This window comes from Orycteropus afer, unplaced genomic scaffold (assembly GCF_000298275.1).
Source record: "Orycteropus afer afer isolate SDZICR_OR568_19922 unplaced genomic scaffold, OryAfe1.0 scaffold00044, whole genome shotgun sequence".
NCBI classification, from domain to species: domain Eukaryota; kingdom Metazoa; phylum Chordata; class Mammalia; order Tubulidentata; family Orycteropodidae; genus Orycteropus; species Orycteropus afer.
The window spans coordinates 9,477,799-9,495,522 of record NW_006921631.1 but is presented as its reverse complement, the minus strand read 5'-3'; the positions used below and the strand labels follow the sequence as shown (position 1 = coordinate 9,495,522).

General features: G+C 40.7%; 1 non-coding gene across 1 annotated transcript; it reads left to right on the top strand.

Annotated features, from left to right (window-relative positions):
• Window positions 1-259: 259 nt before the first annotated feature.
• LOC122149745 lies at window positions 260-423 on the top strand. Its single transcript, XR_006163308.1, has one exon. It is a non-coding gene; the product is annotated as a U1 spliceosomal RNA (small nuclear RNA).
• Window positions 424-17,724: the final 17,301 nt, after the last annotated feature.

The following is a 17,724-nucleotide window of genomic DNA, read 5'->3' as shown; positions in this document are numbered from 1 at the left end:
TACAGGGACATAGCTCAAGGGGCCGGAGTACATGGAGGGAAGGACACAGGGAAGAGGTAACTATGGGGAGGAAGTGGGAGGGGAGCTGTTGCATTGTGGGAAATTGTAGTCAATGTCATGAGACAAAATGTATGTGAACTGCTGTATGGGAAGTGAATTTGCTTTGTAAACTTTCACCCAAATCACAATTAAAAAAAAAAAAAAATCATGGCCTTCAGAATGAGGCAAACCCTGATTCAAATTCCAGTTCTGCTTCTTGCTAATCCCCTGGCAGGAGAAATACCACAATTACAAAGGTGGTTTTCCCAGGGCAAGTCTTATCCATTGCACTTCAGATGTGCTGACCCCTGTGATTTCCCCAAATGTGGGAAATTTGACTGCATAATTTGTGGTAGGCTCATCTGTCAGTTTTTCATACTGTGGTGGCTTGTGTGTTGCTATGATTCTGGAGGCTATGCCACCGGTATTTCAAATACCAGCAGAGTTACCCACAGTGGACAGGTTTCAGTGGATCTTCCAGACTAGGACAGACTGGGAAAGAAGGGGCTATCCACTTCTCATAGAATTGGCCAGTGAAAACCTTATGAATAACAGTGAAACACTGTCTGATATATTACTGGAAAACTATGAATAGCCCTGAAACATTGCCTGATATAGTACTGTGTGATGAGCCCCTCAAAGCAGAAGGCACTCAAAATACAACAGGGGAAGAGCTGCTTCTTCAAAGTAGAGTTGACCTTAATGCCATGGATGGAGTAAAGCATTCAGAACCTCCATTTTCTGGTGGGCCATGACTCAAAATGGAAAGAAACTGTTGCAAACATCCGTTAATAATTGGAACATGGAATGTACAAAGTAAGAATGCAGGAAAATTAGAAGCCATTAAAAATGAAGTGGAACACATAAAGATTGATATCCTATGCATTAGTGAGCTGCAATGGATGGGTTTTGGCCATTTTGAATCACACAATCATGTGATCTGCTATGCCAGGAATGACATGGCATTCATCATCAAAAAGAATGTTTCAAGATTGAACCTGAAGTACAATGCTGTCAGTGAGAGGATAATATTCACACACCTACAAGGAAGACCAGTTAATACTGCTATTATTCACATTTACACACTAACCACTAGAGCCAAGCTGAGTGTGGTAGTTAAGGTTATGTGCCAATTTGGCTGGGCCTCATTTTGAGTGGCTGGGCAGCTGGTTGATCAACAAAGATTTTTTTAAAAAAGATAAAGGACCAGAAAAAAAGATAAGTGCTTTGGGAGCGGGAAGATTCCTGGAGTAGGTTGCCCTCAGTCATGAATTGGCAGAAGCTGAAAGACCAAGGAAACAGGAAGCAGATCTGCCTCAGTATCAAAGGGTAGGACCATGGCCTCTGGAAGTGGAACCACCACAGCCTCCAAGGTTTCAAAGAGTCAGACTTTCATCAACTTGGTTCTGGAATGTGGGGCTGCTAATCCATGTGAGCCAGTGGGTTGGGGCCATAGCTGCTGCCCAAGAGTGCGAGGGCAGGGCTGCCATGCCCAAGAGACAGAGGAACAGGACCCACCAGGCTGAGAGGATGAGGTTGCTATTCAGATTGTCAAGGAAACTTGCACCACCCAATGAAGGAGATCTGTATAGATGTCAAGTTGACAAGGGGTAGAGTCATGGTACTTAAAGTTATGTTTCAACTTGGCTGGGCCTGGTTTTGAGTAGCTGGGCATCTGGTGGGTTTTTCCCCATGATGAGACATGTAATCAACTCCATGGTGAAATCTGTCACGAGCAACTGAGTAGCTGTTTTAAGGATGTAGTCTGCTTCCGGTATAAAAGCAGAAGCTTTTGAAAAGGTCTCTGCAGCTTTTGGCATGCTTGAATCCTGCATGTAACCAAATTGTCATTCAGCAGCCTGCCATGTCGTCTGCTGATATTGGGACTGTTAATGGACTTGAATCAGTGGTCTGTCATGTGGTTGGTAATGTTGGGACTGTGCCTTTTTACTTGTCGACCTTTGTCACCCTCAGCGGCCAGCAGCTACCTGAATGAAGAAAGCTTCCAATTTCAGTGGGCCAGAAGCAGGAGGCAGAGCTGAAGCACAAGGTCAAGGGACTTTCACTCAGGCCCTAGAGCCTGGCACTTTGAACAAGTTCAAACTCTGTTAAAGTCATCCATTTTGTGGTATTTCTATTACAGCAGCATTAGGGAACCAAAACAACAAGGAAGTTGAAGACTTTTTTTTACCAATTTCAGCAGTCTGCAATTGACAAAACATGCAATCAAGATATATTGATTATTACTGGTGATTGGAATGCAAAGTTGCGGGGGGGGGGGGGGGGGGGAAGAAGAATCACTGAAAGTAGGAAAATATGGCCTTGGTGATAGAAATGACACCAGAAATCACATAATAGAATTTTGCAAGATCAACAACTTATTCATTGCAAATACCTTTTTTTCAACAACATAAATGGCAGCTGTACACATGGGTATTGCCAGATGGAACATACAGGAATCAGATAGAATACATCTGTGGAAATAGACAATAGAGAAGCTCAATATCTCTAGCCAAAACAAGGCCATTAGTTGACTGTGGAACAGACCATCAACTTCTCAAATGCGAATTCAAGTTCAAGTTGAAGACAACCAAAACAAGTCCATGAGAGCCAAACTGTGACACTGATTATATCCCACCTGAATTTAGAGACCATCTAAGAATAAATTTCACACATTGAACACCAATGACTGAAAACCAGAGGAATTGTGGGATGACATCAAGAACATCATACATGGAGAAAGCAAAAGGTCATTAAAAAAACAGGAAAGGAAGAAAAGACCAAAATGGATGTCAGAAGAGACTCTGAAACTTGCTCTTGAACAGAGAGGAGCTAAAGCAAATGGAAGAAATGATGAGATAAAAGAGCTGAACAGAAGATTCCACAAAGCAGCTCAGGAAGACAAAGTCAATTATTATAATAAAATGTGCAAAGACGTGAAGTTAGAAAACCAAAAGGGAAGAACATGCTCAGCATTTCTCAAACTGAAAGAATGGAAGAAAAAAATCAAGCCTCAAGTTGTAATGTTGAAAGATTCTATGAGAAAAATATTGAATGATACAGGAAGCATCAAAAGAAAATGGAAAGAATGCACACAGTAACTGTACCAAAAAGAATTTGTCAATGTTTATCTATTTTAGAAGGGGCATATGCTCAAGAACTAATGGTACTGAAGAAAGAAGTCTAAGCTACACTGAAGAAATTGGCAAAGAACAAGGCTTCAGAAATTGACAGAATATCCACTGAGATGCTTCAACAAACGGATGCCATGCTGGAGGTACTTACTCATCTATGCCAAAAAATTTAGAAGACAGCTACCTGACCAACAGTTCTGGTTACCTAGTGCTGCTCTGACAGGAACATACCACAAATGGGTGGTTTGAACAAACAAGACTTTATTCTCTTACAGTTTTAGAGGCTAGTAGTGTGAGTTCACTGTGCCAGGATTTAGGGGCTTGGTGAAAGTCCCTTGACCTTGGGCTTTAGCTCTACCTCTTGCTCCCGGCCCACTGAAGCTAGAGGCTTCTCTTCACTCAGGTAGCTGCTGGCTGCTGAGGCTAAGAAATCTAAGGTCAACGAGTGAAAAGGCACAGTCCCAATATTACCAAACAACAGGGCAGGCCTTTAATTCAAGTCCAGAAAAAGTCCTAAAATCAGCAGGGCATGGCAGGCTGCTGAACAACAACTTGGCTACATAGAAGATTCAAAAAGCTGGAGACCTTCCTCAAAGCTGGAAGCAGACCACATCCCTAAAGCAGCTACTCAGTTGCTCCAGTAGATTCCACCATGTAGTTAATTACCAACCTCACCATGGGGAATAACTACATCCAACTGTGCAGCTACTCAACCAGGCCCAGCCAAGTTGACACACAAACTTAACTACCACACTAACTGACTGGAAGAGATCCATATTTGCACCCATATCAAAGACAGGTGATCCAACAGAATGTTCAAATTATCGAACAGTATCATTAATATCACATGCAGGTAAAATTTTGCTGAAGATAATTCAAAAATTGTTGCAGCAGTATATTGACAAGGAACTTCTAGAAATGCAAGCTGGATTCAGAAGAGGATGTGGAATGAGGGATATCATTGCTGATATCAGATGGGTCTTGGCTGAAAGCAAAGAATACCAGAAAGATGTTTACTTGTGTTATAGTGACGTTCCAAAAGCATTTAACTGTGTGGATCAAAACAAATTATGGATAACATTGAGAAGAGTGGGAATTCCAGAACACTTAATTGTGCTTATGAGGAACCTGTACATGGCCCAGGAGGTTGCCATTCGAACAGAACAAGGGGATACTGCATGGTTTAAAATCAGAAACGGAGTGTGTCAGGGTTATATCCTTTCACCACACTTATTCAATCTGTCTGCTGAGCAAATAATCCAAGAAGCTGGACTATATGAAGAAGAACACAGCACTCATTAACAATCTGTGATAAACGGATGGCACAACCTTGCTTACAGAAAGTGAAGAAGATTTGAAACACTTACTGATGAAGATTGAAGACTACTGTCTGCAGTATGGATTAACCTCAACTTAAAATGAAAATCCTCACAACAGGACCAATAAATGGTCAATTATGATAAATAGAGAAAAGATTGAAGTGTCAAAGATTTAATATTACGTGGACCCACAATCAATGCCCATTGAAGCAGCAATCAAGAAATCAGACATCTCGAGGACTTCCAGTAAGATGGTAGAATAGGCAGACAAGCTACACAGACCCTCTTCAACAAAGCAAAGAGAAACCAATTGACACAGATACAGATAATTCTGAAACCCAGAATTAATAATTCCTTTGAAAGGAAGGATACAGAAGTGGATTGAACACAAAGTAGTAGAAGAATCTGAACGAAAACCATGAATAAGGAGACAAACAGAGCTGTGGACTGTCAGCTATTCTGATGGCATGGATAGTTTAAATATTTCCAAGTGGTGTTAGGACCTGAGAATTAAGCTGAAAACAGGCCCTGCTCACCAAGGGCTGCATGGATGACTGCATTGGTGGCTGATGGGAAACAGCGAAGAATGAGACAAACTAAGCTGTGGAATTCCATTTTGAATGTTTACAAGCAGTGGCCCTTTGGATATTTAAAGTGACAGCATTCTTGTTCAGATTCCAGGGACCTAAAAATAAGCTCTACTTGCCAAGAACAGCACAGACAAATGGGAGGCTGACGACTGGAAAGGAGATAGGTGATAAGTGCATAAGGGCTGCCAATTAGCAAATAGTGGAGCACAGTACCCTGCTTACTCAGATATATCCAAAGAAAACAAAAATCTTGGGTGAGTCACTCCAACATACAATCATCAATTAAATATAAACATAAAAACATCATAATGCCTTGGAGACAACAGACCCTGGTGGCATGATGGTTAAGCGTTCAGCTGCTAACTGAAAGGTGTTCAGTTCAAACCCACCCAACTGCTCCACAGGACAAAGACCTGGCTATCTGCTTCTGTAAAAATTATAGCCTAGGAAACCATATGGGGCATTTCTACTTGGTCACATGGGGTCTCTGAGTTGGAATTGAGTCGATGGCACCTAACAACAATAATTGAATGGCAGGCATTGTGTTGTCTACTATGGACAGAACTTGGACTTGTGGGTCCAATATGGTGGTAGCCACTAGCTATTTATTTATACACAAAGAAGAAAAGATAAAGCAGTAGAAACAAGGGATCAGGATACAGACCCAGAAGACATCCCTGAGGAAGAAGCAGCATTGGAACTCCCTGATAAGGAATTCAAAAGAATTTTATTTAGGTACCTTCAATGGATTGAGAGGTAGATCAAGGAAAACAATGACAAAATTAAGGAAAACACAGACAAAACCCTAGAACATTTTCAGAAGAAAATATAAGACCAAAATGATAAAATAAATGAAAAATTATAGATGATACAAAATCTACAAATAGAAATGCAGAAGATTAATATTGTATTTTCAGAAATAGATAACACATTGAACAGGCAAATGAGTAGACTTGAATCAATGGAAGATAGAATTAGTGAGATTGAAGACAAAGCCCAATACTTCTTTGGAAATGGATCAATCAGAGAAAAGATCAAAACAAAATGAAGAAAGCCTAAGATTCATGTGGGATACCATCAAGAGGAATAACCTATGTGTAATCAGAATTGCAGAACAGGAAGACAAATAAAACCACAGAGAAAATTTTCAGAAGATTTGTTGGAAGAGAATTTCCCTGATATGATGAAAGATGAGAATATACTCATTCAAGAAGACCAATGAATCCCAAAAGGAAAGACCCCAAAAGAAAATCATTAAGACATATCATCATCAAATTCACCAAAACCAAAGATAAAGGAACAATCTCAAAAACAGTACAGGAAAAATGAAAAGTTACCTACAAAGGGCAACCAATAAGACTAAGCTCTGATTTCTCAGCAGAAATCATGCAGGCAAGAAGGCAATGGGATGGTATATATAAAACCCTGAGAGGAAAAATAATTTCCAACCAAGAATTATATACCTGGAAAAATTGTTCCTCAAAAATTAGGTGAAATTAGGACATTTCCAGATAAGCTTATCTCTAAAATTTATAGAAAACTCCAATACCTAACAAGAAAAAGACAAACAATACAATTAAAAAATGGGCAGAAGACATGAATAGACACTTCACCAAAGAGGATATTCAGGTGGCCCACAAACACATGGAGAAATGCTCACGATCATTAGCCATTACAGAGATGGAAATCAAAACAACAAGGAGATACCATGTGGCCCCAGCACTAATGGCAAAGTTCAACAAGACAGAAAATAAATGCTGGCAAGGATGTGGAGAGATTGGGAGTCTTGTACACTGCTGGCGGGACTGTCAAATGATACAACCACTGTGGAAAACAGTATAGAGATTCCTTAAAAAGTTGGAATTAGAAATACCATTTGATCCAGCAATCCCATTACTAGGTATATGTCCTAAGGAAGTGAGAGCCAGGACAAGAACAAATCTATGCATACCCATTTTCATCGCAGCACTATTTACAATAGCCAAAAGATGGAAACAACCTACATTCCCATCAACAAAAGAATGGATAACCAAACTATGGTACATACACAAAATGGAATACTATGCAACACTAAAGAGTAATGTAGAATCTGCAAAACACTGCATAATGTGAATGAACTTGGAGGACATTATGCTGAGTGAAATAAGTCAATCACAGAAGGACAAATATAATATTGGTTCATTATTGTAAAAAGTCAAGGGAAGGTTTACATATGGAAGGAAACTTTCTTTGCTGGTTACCAGGGGTGTGAGGGGAGGTGACAGAACTTTGCAGAAATAAAAAATAATAATAGATAAATAAAAAGAAATCAGACATTGTATTGCACTGGGCAAATCTGCTGCAAAAAACCTCTAACACTAAGGTGCACCTACCCCAAGCCATGGTATTTTCAATAGCCTCATAAGCATGTGAAAGCTGGACAATGAATAAAGAAGACCGAAAAAGAGCTGATGCTTTTAAGTTGTGATGTTAGGGAAGAATACTGAAAGTACCATGGACTGCCAGAAGAATGAACAAATCTGTCCTGGAACAAGTGCATTTGGAATGCTCCTTGGAAGCAAGAACGGCCAGATTTCATCTCCTGTACTTTGATCATGTTGTCAGAAGGGACCATTCCCTGGAGAAGGATATCATGTTTGGTAAAGTGCAACGTCAGGGGAAGACCCTCAACAAGACAGATTGACATGGTGCCTGCAACAATGGGCTCAAGCATAGCAAGGGTTGTGAGGATGGCACATGACCGGTCAGTGCTTCGTTCTGCTGTACATAGGGTTGTTATGAGTTGGAACCAATTCAACGGCACCTAACAACAACTAAAGCATGGGCTTCAGAATGAGGCAGACCCTGATTCAAATCCCAGTTCCACTTCTTACTAGTTGTGAGAGAGACTTCAGGCAAGTTACTTAAACCTCTGTTATGGATCCAATTGTATCCCTCAAAAAGATTTGTTGAAGTTCTAGCCCCTGGTACCTGTGAATTTGACAGGTTGGGAAATAGGTTCACTTCAGCAAACATGAGGTCATACTGGAGAAGGATGGGTCCTAATCCCATCTGAGTGGTATTCTTATAAAAAGAGGAGGGGCATAGAGAGACAGACAGAGGCAAGACAGCCATGTGACTGTGGAAGCTGGAGTGATGCTGCAGCTGCAAGCCAAGAATGGCTGGGGCAATCAGAAGCAGGAGAGATAAGAATCTTCCCCTAGAGCTCTCTGTGAGAACATAGCCCTGCCCACACCTGAATTCAGACAACTAGGCTTCAGGAAGATGAGAAAATAAATTTCTGTTCTTAGATGGCAACCCTCTGAACTTCAGACACCTCATCAGTGAAGTCCTCAGTGGGTTATTGGGAGGGGTATCAGGGAGAAGCCACTTCTTTCTCTCAGCTGCCTTCATTTGCTCACTTTTAAGACTGAACTTCTTAGAAGGATTCTTCCAATGCTGATTCTGGTTAAAGATCAGAAACTGGATGCCTCTTGTGGCCTTGACCAGCCAGGAGAAATTGCCTATAAGCATTTTATCTGTTTTGATTTGGCAGACTCTTCAGAACATTCTACAGACAACCATAGCCTCCAGGCACATGCATTTCTCTTTATGTGAAATACACATACACACACATACCCTTACACCTCTTCATTTTTGCAATTCATACTCATCCTTCAGCCTCCTGCTTAAGCATTACTTCTACTTCAAACCTTCCCAGATAACACATCCTGGCCCTACTTCATCCCAGACCCCACTGCCAATGACTGCTCACAGACCTGAACAAACTTCCTAAGTCTGATCTCACTGTATTACGATGATGGATCTTCTGATAACTCTCCCCCAAAGGACAGTAGATTCTCTAAGAAGCAATACTTATTAATCTTTGTGATTCCAATACTTAATATCAAGCCAAGTATATAGTAAATACTCCATAAATTTGTTAATATATTCCATATGTAAAATTGTTTTAAATGTTACAACTTATTCATACTGGCTTAGCATAGTTTCACAAGGCAGTTTCAGCCAGAGAGCAAAAAACAATAACATTGGTTTTGTTTTTTAAATCTCTGAATCAGAATTACTCCTTGTTCCCTTACCTTTTTCATCAGATTTGGCTCTGAATTACTGAATCCACCCTTATAAAAGATTTGCCACCATTCGGGGTATTAAGAAGACTGTCTCTGGCTTTAAAGGCAATTCAAGTCAATACAACCAGCACGGATCAAGCATAAAGCACTTTATTAATTGCTGTAATTCTAGAAAAAGAATACATCCAAAAGCACAGCAGCATTTCACTTCCCAAGATGCTGACATACTGACTAGATGACAGTCTCTTCCCTAGACCATCTTGCAATATCTTTTAATCATAGTTCTACTACAAGGAGCAAAAGCCACACTTGTATATATTAGCCCTACCTAAGCTTACCCTCTATGGCCCAACCTCAAATTGCCCCATTTCTGAACCTATTTGGGGTTCTTTCCCCACACACACCCCTTTTTTTTCATTGTGGTAAATATATAGGTAATAAAATATTAGCTATTTCTACAATCTTCACATGTATAGTTCAGTGACATTAATTAAGTTCAGCATGTTATGCAACCAACACCATTAACCTTTCCCAAGCCCTTTATGAGTTTTGAGTTACGAAAGTTCATGCCTTTTTTTCTGCCATTTGCTGTGCTTGAGTTTACCTTTTCATTTGAACCATTAATGATCACTTTCCAAAATTCTACTCAAGGCGTTTGTTGTTGTTGTTATTTGCCATCGAGTCGGCCCCGACTCATAGCGACCCCTCCTTGGGTTTCCAAGGCAGTATCACTACGGAAGTAGGATTGCCCAACCTTCCTTCCGAGGAGTGGCTGGTGGGTTTGAACTGCCAGCCTTCTGGTTAGCAGTCAAGTGCTTTAGCCACTATGCTACCACCATTAATCAAGTTGCTGTATGTGCTAGGCACTCTATTAGAGGTCTTACAGACATTATATCATTTTAGGGAGCATTGGTGGTTCAATGATGGAATTCTCACCTCTCATTTGGGAGACCTGAGTTTGATTCCTGGTCAGTGTACCTCATGCACAGTCACCATCCACCTATCATATGTCAATCCATATGTGTTGCTGTGATGCTCAACAGGTTCTAGTAAAAACAGACTAGGAAGAAAGGCCTGGTGATCTATTTTAAAAAATTAGCAATGAAAACCCTGTAAATCACAACCGTCAGATCCACAATCCATCATGAGGATGGCACAGGACCAGGCAGCATTGCATTCTGTTGTACAAGGGGTCACCATGTCTTGGAAGCTGACTCAGTGGCAACCAACAACAACATATACTTTTAAATCTCAAAAGACTCTATAATACAGGTACTATAAATATCCATATTTTATACAATTAATTTAATAAGCAATGTAGCCAGATATGATTTCAAATCCCTGCTTTTAGCCACCAAGATACTCAGATTGTCATGAGCTCATTAAATATTCACGTAATATACTGTGGAATAAGATATCATCCCATTTTATGGATGAGGAAATCAAGACTCTAAGAAGTCAGGGAACTTCTCTAACTTCAAATCATTTAAGCCAGTGCTCATGTCTCTATAGATCTGCTGGCAGTCATCTTGCCATCATGGGCAAAATCAAAACCAACTAGAAGGAGGGCATAGCTGACAGAAGGAGAGAGATGGACCCATGAGACACAGTCAAGTCTTACTAATTCATGGTCTTTTCATGTAATTAAATGTAATTTTTACTTTAATTAGCTTGTGTTGGCTTTTTAATGACTGCTTGCAACCCAAGGAGTTCTATCTGATACAAAGATTAATACCTGCAAGGCGAAGTTTTAAGATAATGTGGTCAGTTTTTTAAAAGTTTATATCCAAAGTTTATCCATCCAAATGAAGGTGGTACTTTTCAAAGTAGTCATCTCCTAAGCAAAATGAAATGGCAAGCAAGTAGACAACCAAAGGGAGAAAAACAAGGAAAAGATACCTTAGATTATTTATAGTATTGGTCAAACCCTTGCTAATATTTTGGAATGAATGATGCAGAACATTTTCAAATATAGTTACTTTGTGTTATAGAAAGAAGTAGCTCAAGGGACAGGAAAGAAAACTATTTGCTTCTACTCCTATTTCAAACTCTAGGTTTTTGCTGTCAATTAGCATCAAGGGAAGCCCATTCTGGACAATAGTATTTAACTGGTAATTAATCAGCTTCCTACCCTTGAACTAACAATCTTGAATCCTGAAGACAAAGTGCCATGTCACAGCAAAATCAGACCTGAAGTCCCCAGATTTTCAGACAAGTCATATGCCAGGGGCTACCTTTGGCCTCAGATTCTCCTGTTCTCAGCCCTGGCTCAGCTGAGACTCAGTGGCTTTTCTCTTGAGACAAGATCAGCAGTTCAGCTAAGGCAGCACATTTCCATACCCAGTTCATGACCCAAGGTTGGCACTGCTGCCCAGACTATTATGCCAGTGGAATTAAGTCACAAGACCACACTTACTGTAAGCTATGACATGGGAGAATATTGCAAAAATTAGAGCTATGTTATTTCTCTGCCTGTGAATAAAGGATATTAGTGGCTCTGGTGGCCTAGTGCCTAAGGCATTTTGACTGATAACCAGAAGGCTGGCAGTTCAAACCCACCAGCCACTCCTCGGAAGGAAGGTTGGGCAATCCACTTCCCTAGTGATATCACCGCGTAAACCCAATGAGGAGTCGCTATGAGTTAGATCCAACTCCACTCCACATCAGTGAGTGTTTTTGAGTGAGTGGCTCATTATGCAATTAAAGAAGCATCAGATTAGCACCAAGGAGAATTTCCTGGGTTAAAAAGAAAAGTGGTGTTCTGGTTACCTAGCACTGCTCTGACAAGAATATACCATAAGTGGGATGGCCTTAACAAACAGGAGTTTATTCTTACAATTTGGAGGCTTTAAGTCCAAGTTCAAAATGCCAAGCTCTAGGGGTTGGGTGAAAGACCCCTCAGCCTCGGGTTTTAGCTCTGCCTCCAGCTCCCGGCCCACTGGAACTAGAGGATTTTCTTCACTCAGACAGCTGCTGGCTGCTGAGGCTGCCAAGCCAAGGTTGACAAGGAACAAGGCACAGTCCCAATATTACCAAATCACATGGGCCATTAATTCAAGTCTATTGTAAGTCCCAAGGTTGGCAGAGCATGGCAAGCTGCTGAACAATGACACAGGTACATATAGGGTTCAAGGTGCCATACAAGCTAGAGACCATTCCCAAAGCTTCTCCTTATATACAGGAAGCAGACCACATCCTAAAGGCAGCTACTCAGCTGCTTGTGGTAGATCCCACCATGGAGTTGATTGCTAGTCTCATCATGGGGAATAACTACCAGCAGCTGCCCAGCCACTCAACCAGGCCCAGCCAAGTTGACACACAAACATAACTACCCCAAGTGGACTTCAGAAGTGAAGACCCTTAAAATGCAAATGTAAGGCTCTTTGGCTCAGACCTGGCTATGGGTTCCATTAACAGAACTGAGGAAACGAGGGAAAAACTTTTCCTTTGCTTATTGTTCAAATATAGTGCTCTTTTGCGTTGCAGAGCTTGGACTCAACACATTGCTAACCTCTCTTTTCCTACCTAAGCGCATATAAGAGAATGAAAACTTGAATTAACATCTTGGCTTTGCAACTCATCTAACATACATAAAGCTGGACCACTGTAGAGAGGGACTAAATCAAGAAAGGGCAAGCTGGTCCTCAAAGCAATCTGAAGAGCAATTGGAATCTTTGCTACAATTTCTCAAAAATACATCAAGGGAGCATTCCATTCATAATAAAAATAAAACTTCTCAAGATCCCCTTGCCCATCTCCCTCCTTCTCTCTCAGAGAACACAAATGTTGCTACCTGCTTCACGTCCCACATCCCACGAACATCTAAAAATTCTCTCTCAAGTCTCAGCCTGCATTTCCTGTCATCTCCCTTCTTGCTTCTTTTTCTGAAGTATTTCTCTGCCCTTGTGTGCCAACATAGCTCAATCATTTGGTCCTCCTCTCATCTCATTATCCAATTCCACTGAGCAAAAGCAATTGCCCATTAAAGAAGACTACTTCCTCTTCCAAAGCAGAGAAAAAGGAAAGGTTCTGAATGTGCTGTGCATGTGTTATATTTTTGTCTTTGTCACATTTGCTAATCAAAATATGTTGTTGTTGTTTTGCCGTCGAGTCAGACCCAACTCATAGTGACCCCTCCTTGGGTTTCCGAGGCGGTATCACTACGGAAGTAGATTGCCCAACCTTAATATAGACGTACTAACCAGAAGGCTAGCGGTTCAAACCCACCAGATACTCCTCGGAAGGAAGGTTGGGCACTCTACTTCTGTAGTGATACTGCCTCGGCAACCCAAGGAGGGGTCGCTATGAGCCGGGGCCGACTCGACGGCACACAACCACAACAATAACAACAAATACATGGAAGTCCATGAGTAGTGCTAATGGTCAACATACTCAGCTGCTAAACAAAAAGTTGGAGGTTCAAGTCCACCCAGAGGCAGCGGCATCACTAGAGGGATGCAGGGAGTACAAACTGCACTGGGTGACACTGTCAGAGAGGGTGATACCAAAATGCCTGTCTATAAAATTTGCATGCAATGTTTTAGCAGAAATTTATTATTTTTTATTAAAAATATCCCTGTAGTTAGCTATAACAACAAAAACATTTTCTGTAAACCCAGATTACATGTATCAATATATCTACCTATAAGGCTAAAACTATGCTAATTTATTTTTTTGAAACTTCTAATACATTCTGGTCAGAGCTGTCATTTCCCATTTACAATGATGCTTCAAGTCATGTGGTCGTTTATAAGCACTATAAGGATGTGCTTTTATTTTCATTACTGCCAGTGTTTTTTATAGTCACTGATTTTATCAAGGGAGCTTTGGTGGCATAGTGCCTAAGGCACTTGACTGCTAACCAGAAAGCTGGCAGTTCAAACCTACCAGCCACTCCTCAGAAGAAAGATTGGGCAACCTACTTCCGTAGAGATACCACCTTGGAAATCCAAGGGCGGGTTGCTCTGAGTTGAATCCACTCGACGGCAGTGAGTTTGGTTTTTTTGGTTGATTTTGTCAAATCTTCTGGTGTTTTAGCTACAACATTGTGGTAATTAGCATTTGTGAAACTACATCAATAACTTCCTTGAAGATGAAGTAGTAATTGAAGGAAAAGCAGGAGAAAAATAAAAAAAGGCTTCTGCTCAATTATTAATTATGTTGTAAGTAATAATATCGTAACTCAATGTAAAAGATTTTATAAAACATTTGTTGTTAGTATTCATATAGTCTAAGAAAACTGCATTTAAGCAATTTATAGCTTTATTTATCACATATTATTCTATGATTAAAATTTATAAGTATTACTTAGGATTCTATATGGTCTGGTACTGGAGGAGGTCCATGGAGGTGGGGGTGACACCATGAGCTGTAGCACTGGTGCCGCCAATTCTAGTGATGCCACTGCCCAGAGGTGCCTTGGAATAAAGGCCTGGAGATCTACTTCCCAAAAATCATCCATTGAGAACCTTATGGAGCATAGTTCTACTCTGACATATGTGGGGTCACCATAAGTTGGAATCGACTCAATGACAACTTATAACTGGTTGTGTTGTTGTTGTTGTTATTTGCCATCAAGTCGGCCCCAACTCATAGCGACCCCTCCTTGGGTTTCCGAGGCAATATCACTACGGAAGTAGGAATGCCCAACCTTCCTTCCGAGGAGTGGCTGGTGGGTTTGAACTGCCAGCCTTCTAGGTAGCAGTCAAGTGCCTTAGGCACTATGCTACCAGAGCTCCTCCCTTATAACTGGTATATAGTCTGAGATCAGAAGCCTGATAATCAGAATGCTCTCAGTTACTGCTGTGTAGCTTTGGGGCAATTAACCTAAACTATCTGGCTACAGTTCCTTTCTCTATAAAATGAGGTAACAATAATGCCTTCCTTACAAGGATTAGGCAATGACTGATTGAGAACACCTGTTGTCTCCTAAGGGGTACCATAAACAATAAAGTTCTCTATGAATATAATTCCCAATTCTGTTGGCTTATTTTGCATAGCCAAAGTACCATTTTCAATTCTTTACATTGGTTGTGAATATTAGATATCATCATTCCCCATCCTTATAGTAGGATTGATTGACTATTAGAAATACAATCTGTTTTCCAAATTGGTCATTCTTCACAGTCTTGTCCAGAAACCTGAAGATGAAATCATCTTTGCCTATGATTCTATCGATCCATTTTGGTATACTGTATAAAGTGGAATCCACAATCTTTAGAATGTCAATTCTAATTGAGTTTCTAATTCTCAGCCCCAGGCTCCACATAAAATTTCCAAACTTTAATTGACCACAGCACAAAACTTCCAACCAGACCCGCCTTTTTAGAAGATACTCAAGTGTCTCAAACTAATGCATTCTGGTTTGACCCTTGCTAAGAATTTACATTTCCACCCCAGAGGTACTGTATCCGAATTTACATTTTAACAAGGTCTCCAGGGATCCAATTCTGATTCAGTACCTCGGGTGGAAATGCAAATTCTTGGCAGGGGGTGGAACCAGAATGAAGTGGTTTGAAGCCTGGCTGGAAACCAAGACCGCCCCTTCAAGCCATCAGACACAGATTAAAAGAGGGCAGGAAATAAAGGTGGATAAAATAGAAAGGAAAGATAAGTAGAACCCAGGACTAAGGAAACAAAGAAGCATTAAGGAAAAGTCACTTGAGGCAAGCACTTACACAAAAATACTAGATCTATTCCTTCTAAAATAGAAAATGGAAAAATCATGAGCACATGTGGATCCACTGATTTCCAGTGAAAATGAAGCATTTTCCTGTAGGTTCCATGTGAGAAGGTGTCAATGTGAGTAAATCAGATACTGGGGAGAGGAAAATACAAAGTGATGTGTGAACTAACAGAAGGGTGGCATTTATAGTTAGAAGGAAGAATTGGATGCTCCCATAGCACCTGCTCAAGAACGGCAGCTGGTGATGGTTATCTTTTCCCATCCTCCCCTCTGGCAGGATTGAAGGGGCCTTGTTTTTAATGAGGATGTGACATCTACCTAGGAGCTCTGGTGCACAGTAGTTAATGCATTCAGCTGCTAACCAAAAGGTCAGCAGCGGTTCAAACCCACCAACTGCTCCACGGGAGAAAGATAAGGCAGCCTCCTTCCGTACAGAGCACAGCCATGGAAATCCTATGGGGTGGTTCTACTCTGTCCTACAGGGCTGTTATGAGTCGGAGTTGACTTGATGGTGGGGTGTTTTTGAGATTGACCTTGGTTCATGACTATTGCCTTGACCATTACTAGGTGGGCATGGGGGAGGATGAATAAGAAAAAATGGAGAGAAGCTGAAATTTCCCCCTTGAATTAGCCACATGACACCAACAGCAGCTTAAAAATAAACAAACAACAACAACAAAAAGGCAAACAAAATCTGGATTCCTTCCTAAAGGAGTCATTCAGGTCTGCTCGAAGGTGGTATGAAGCTAAGAGCTGCAAGTGCCCATATGCTCAAATTATAAGGTCTAAACTTAGCTTTGAAATTCAAATAAACATGACACTATAAGATATTTTCCACTGATTTGCCCCGTGAGTTCCACTGCATTATTCTTAACAAATGGGTCATCCACATGAGGCTAGAGAGAAAAATATCTTCAAAGGCCAGAGAAGGCCAAAGAAAGCGCAGGATAGAAGACTAAGCCATGGAAACTCCACACCTCAGTTTGGATTTCACAAGCAGGACAGATAGGCACCATCAAACTGGGCCCAGCGTCCTAGGTATGGCTTCTAATTCCCTAACCTGGTTTGATCTATGGGTCAAGGGAAAACCTGGAAATGTTATACAGTCACCAAGCAAGAGGATATTTCTGAGGGAACAGGGATGCATTCCCAAGACAAGCGACTTTCCCTTTTACCTTGATATCTACCAACTGTCAAAGGCATATTACTCACTTCTAAACATTGCCTCTGCAGAGGGTGTCTACTTTAAACATCTTAAGGATAAGCAGACTTAAGTGTTGAGATGTTTCAGGGAACTGCAAATTTTTCTCCAAATAGGAAAATTTAAAGGCTACCTGAAGAATCAAGTATCTGACAAAACCTTTTCATTGTAGACATTGACACTACTTAAAATTTACTTTTCTCAAAAGTAAGCTGTGTATTTTTACTATCTAGATGGGAGGTCAGGGCACTGATTCAATCTAAAGAGATGGTTAGTAAGGAAATATTTAGAAATTGCACAGAGCCCAACAGTAGTGTCAGTTATACATCCATTCATTTGATAAATATTCAACAAAATACCTACATAAAAAACAGCCATGTCACAAGACAAGCAAAATGAGGAACATGGAAATAATAAAGAAATATACCTTACTTTCAAGGAACGAACTTAAGGCTCTTATACAAATAACCACAACATAAGAGCTCTGGTGGCATAGTGCCTAAGGCACTTGACTGCTAAACAGAAGGCTGGCAGTTCAAACCCACCAGCCACTCCTCAGAAGAAAGATTGAGCAATCTACTTCTGTAGTGATACTGCCTTGGAAACTCAAGGAGGGGTCGCTTTGAGTCAGGACTCACTCAAAGGCAATGAGTTTCGTTTTGTTTTAAATTGTCTAAAAGAGGTAC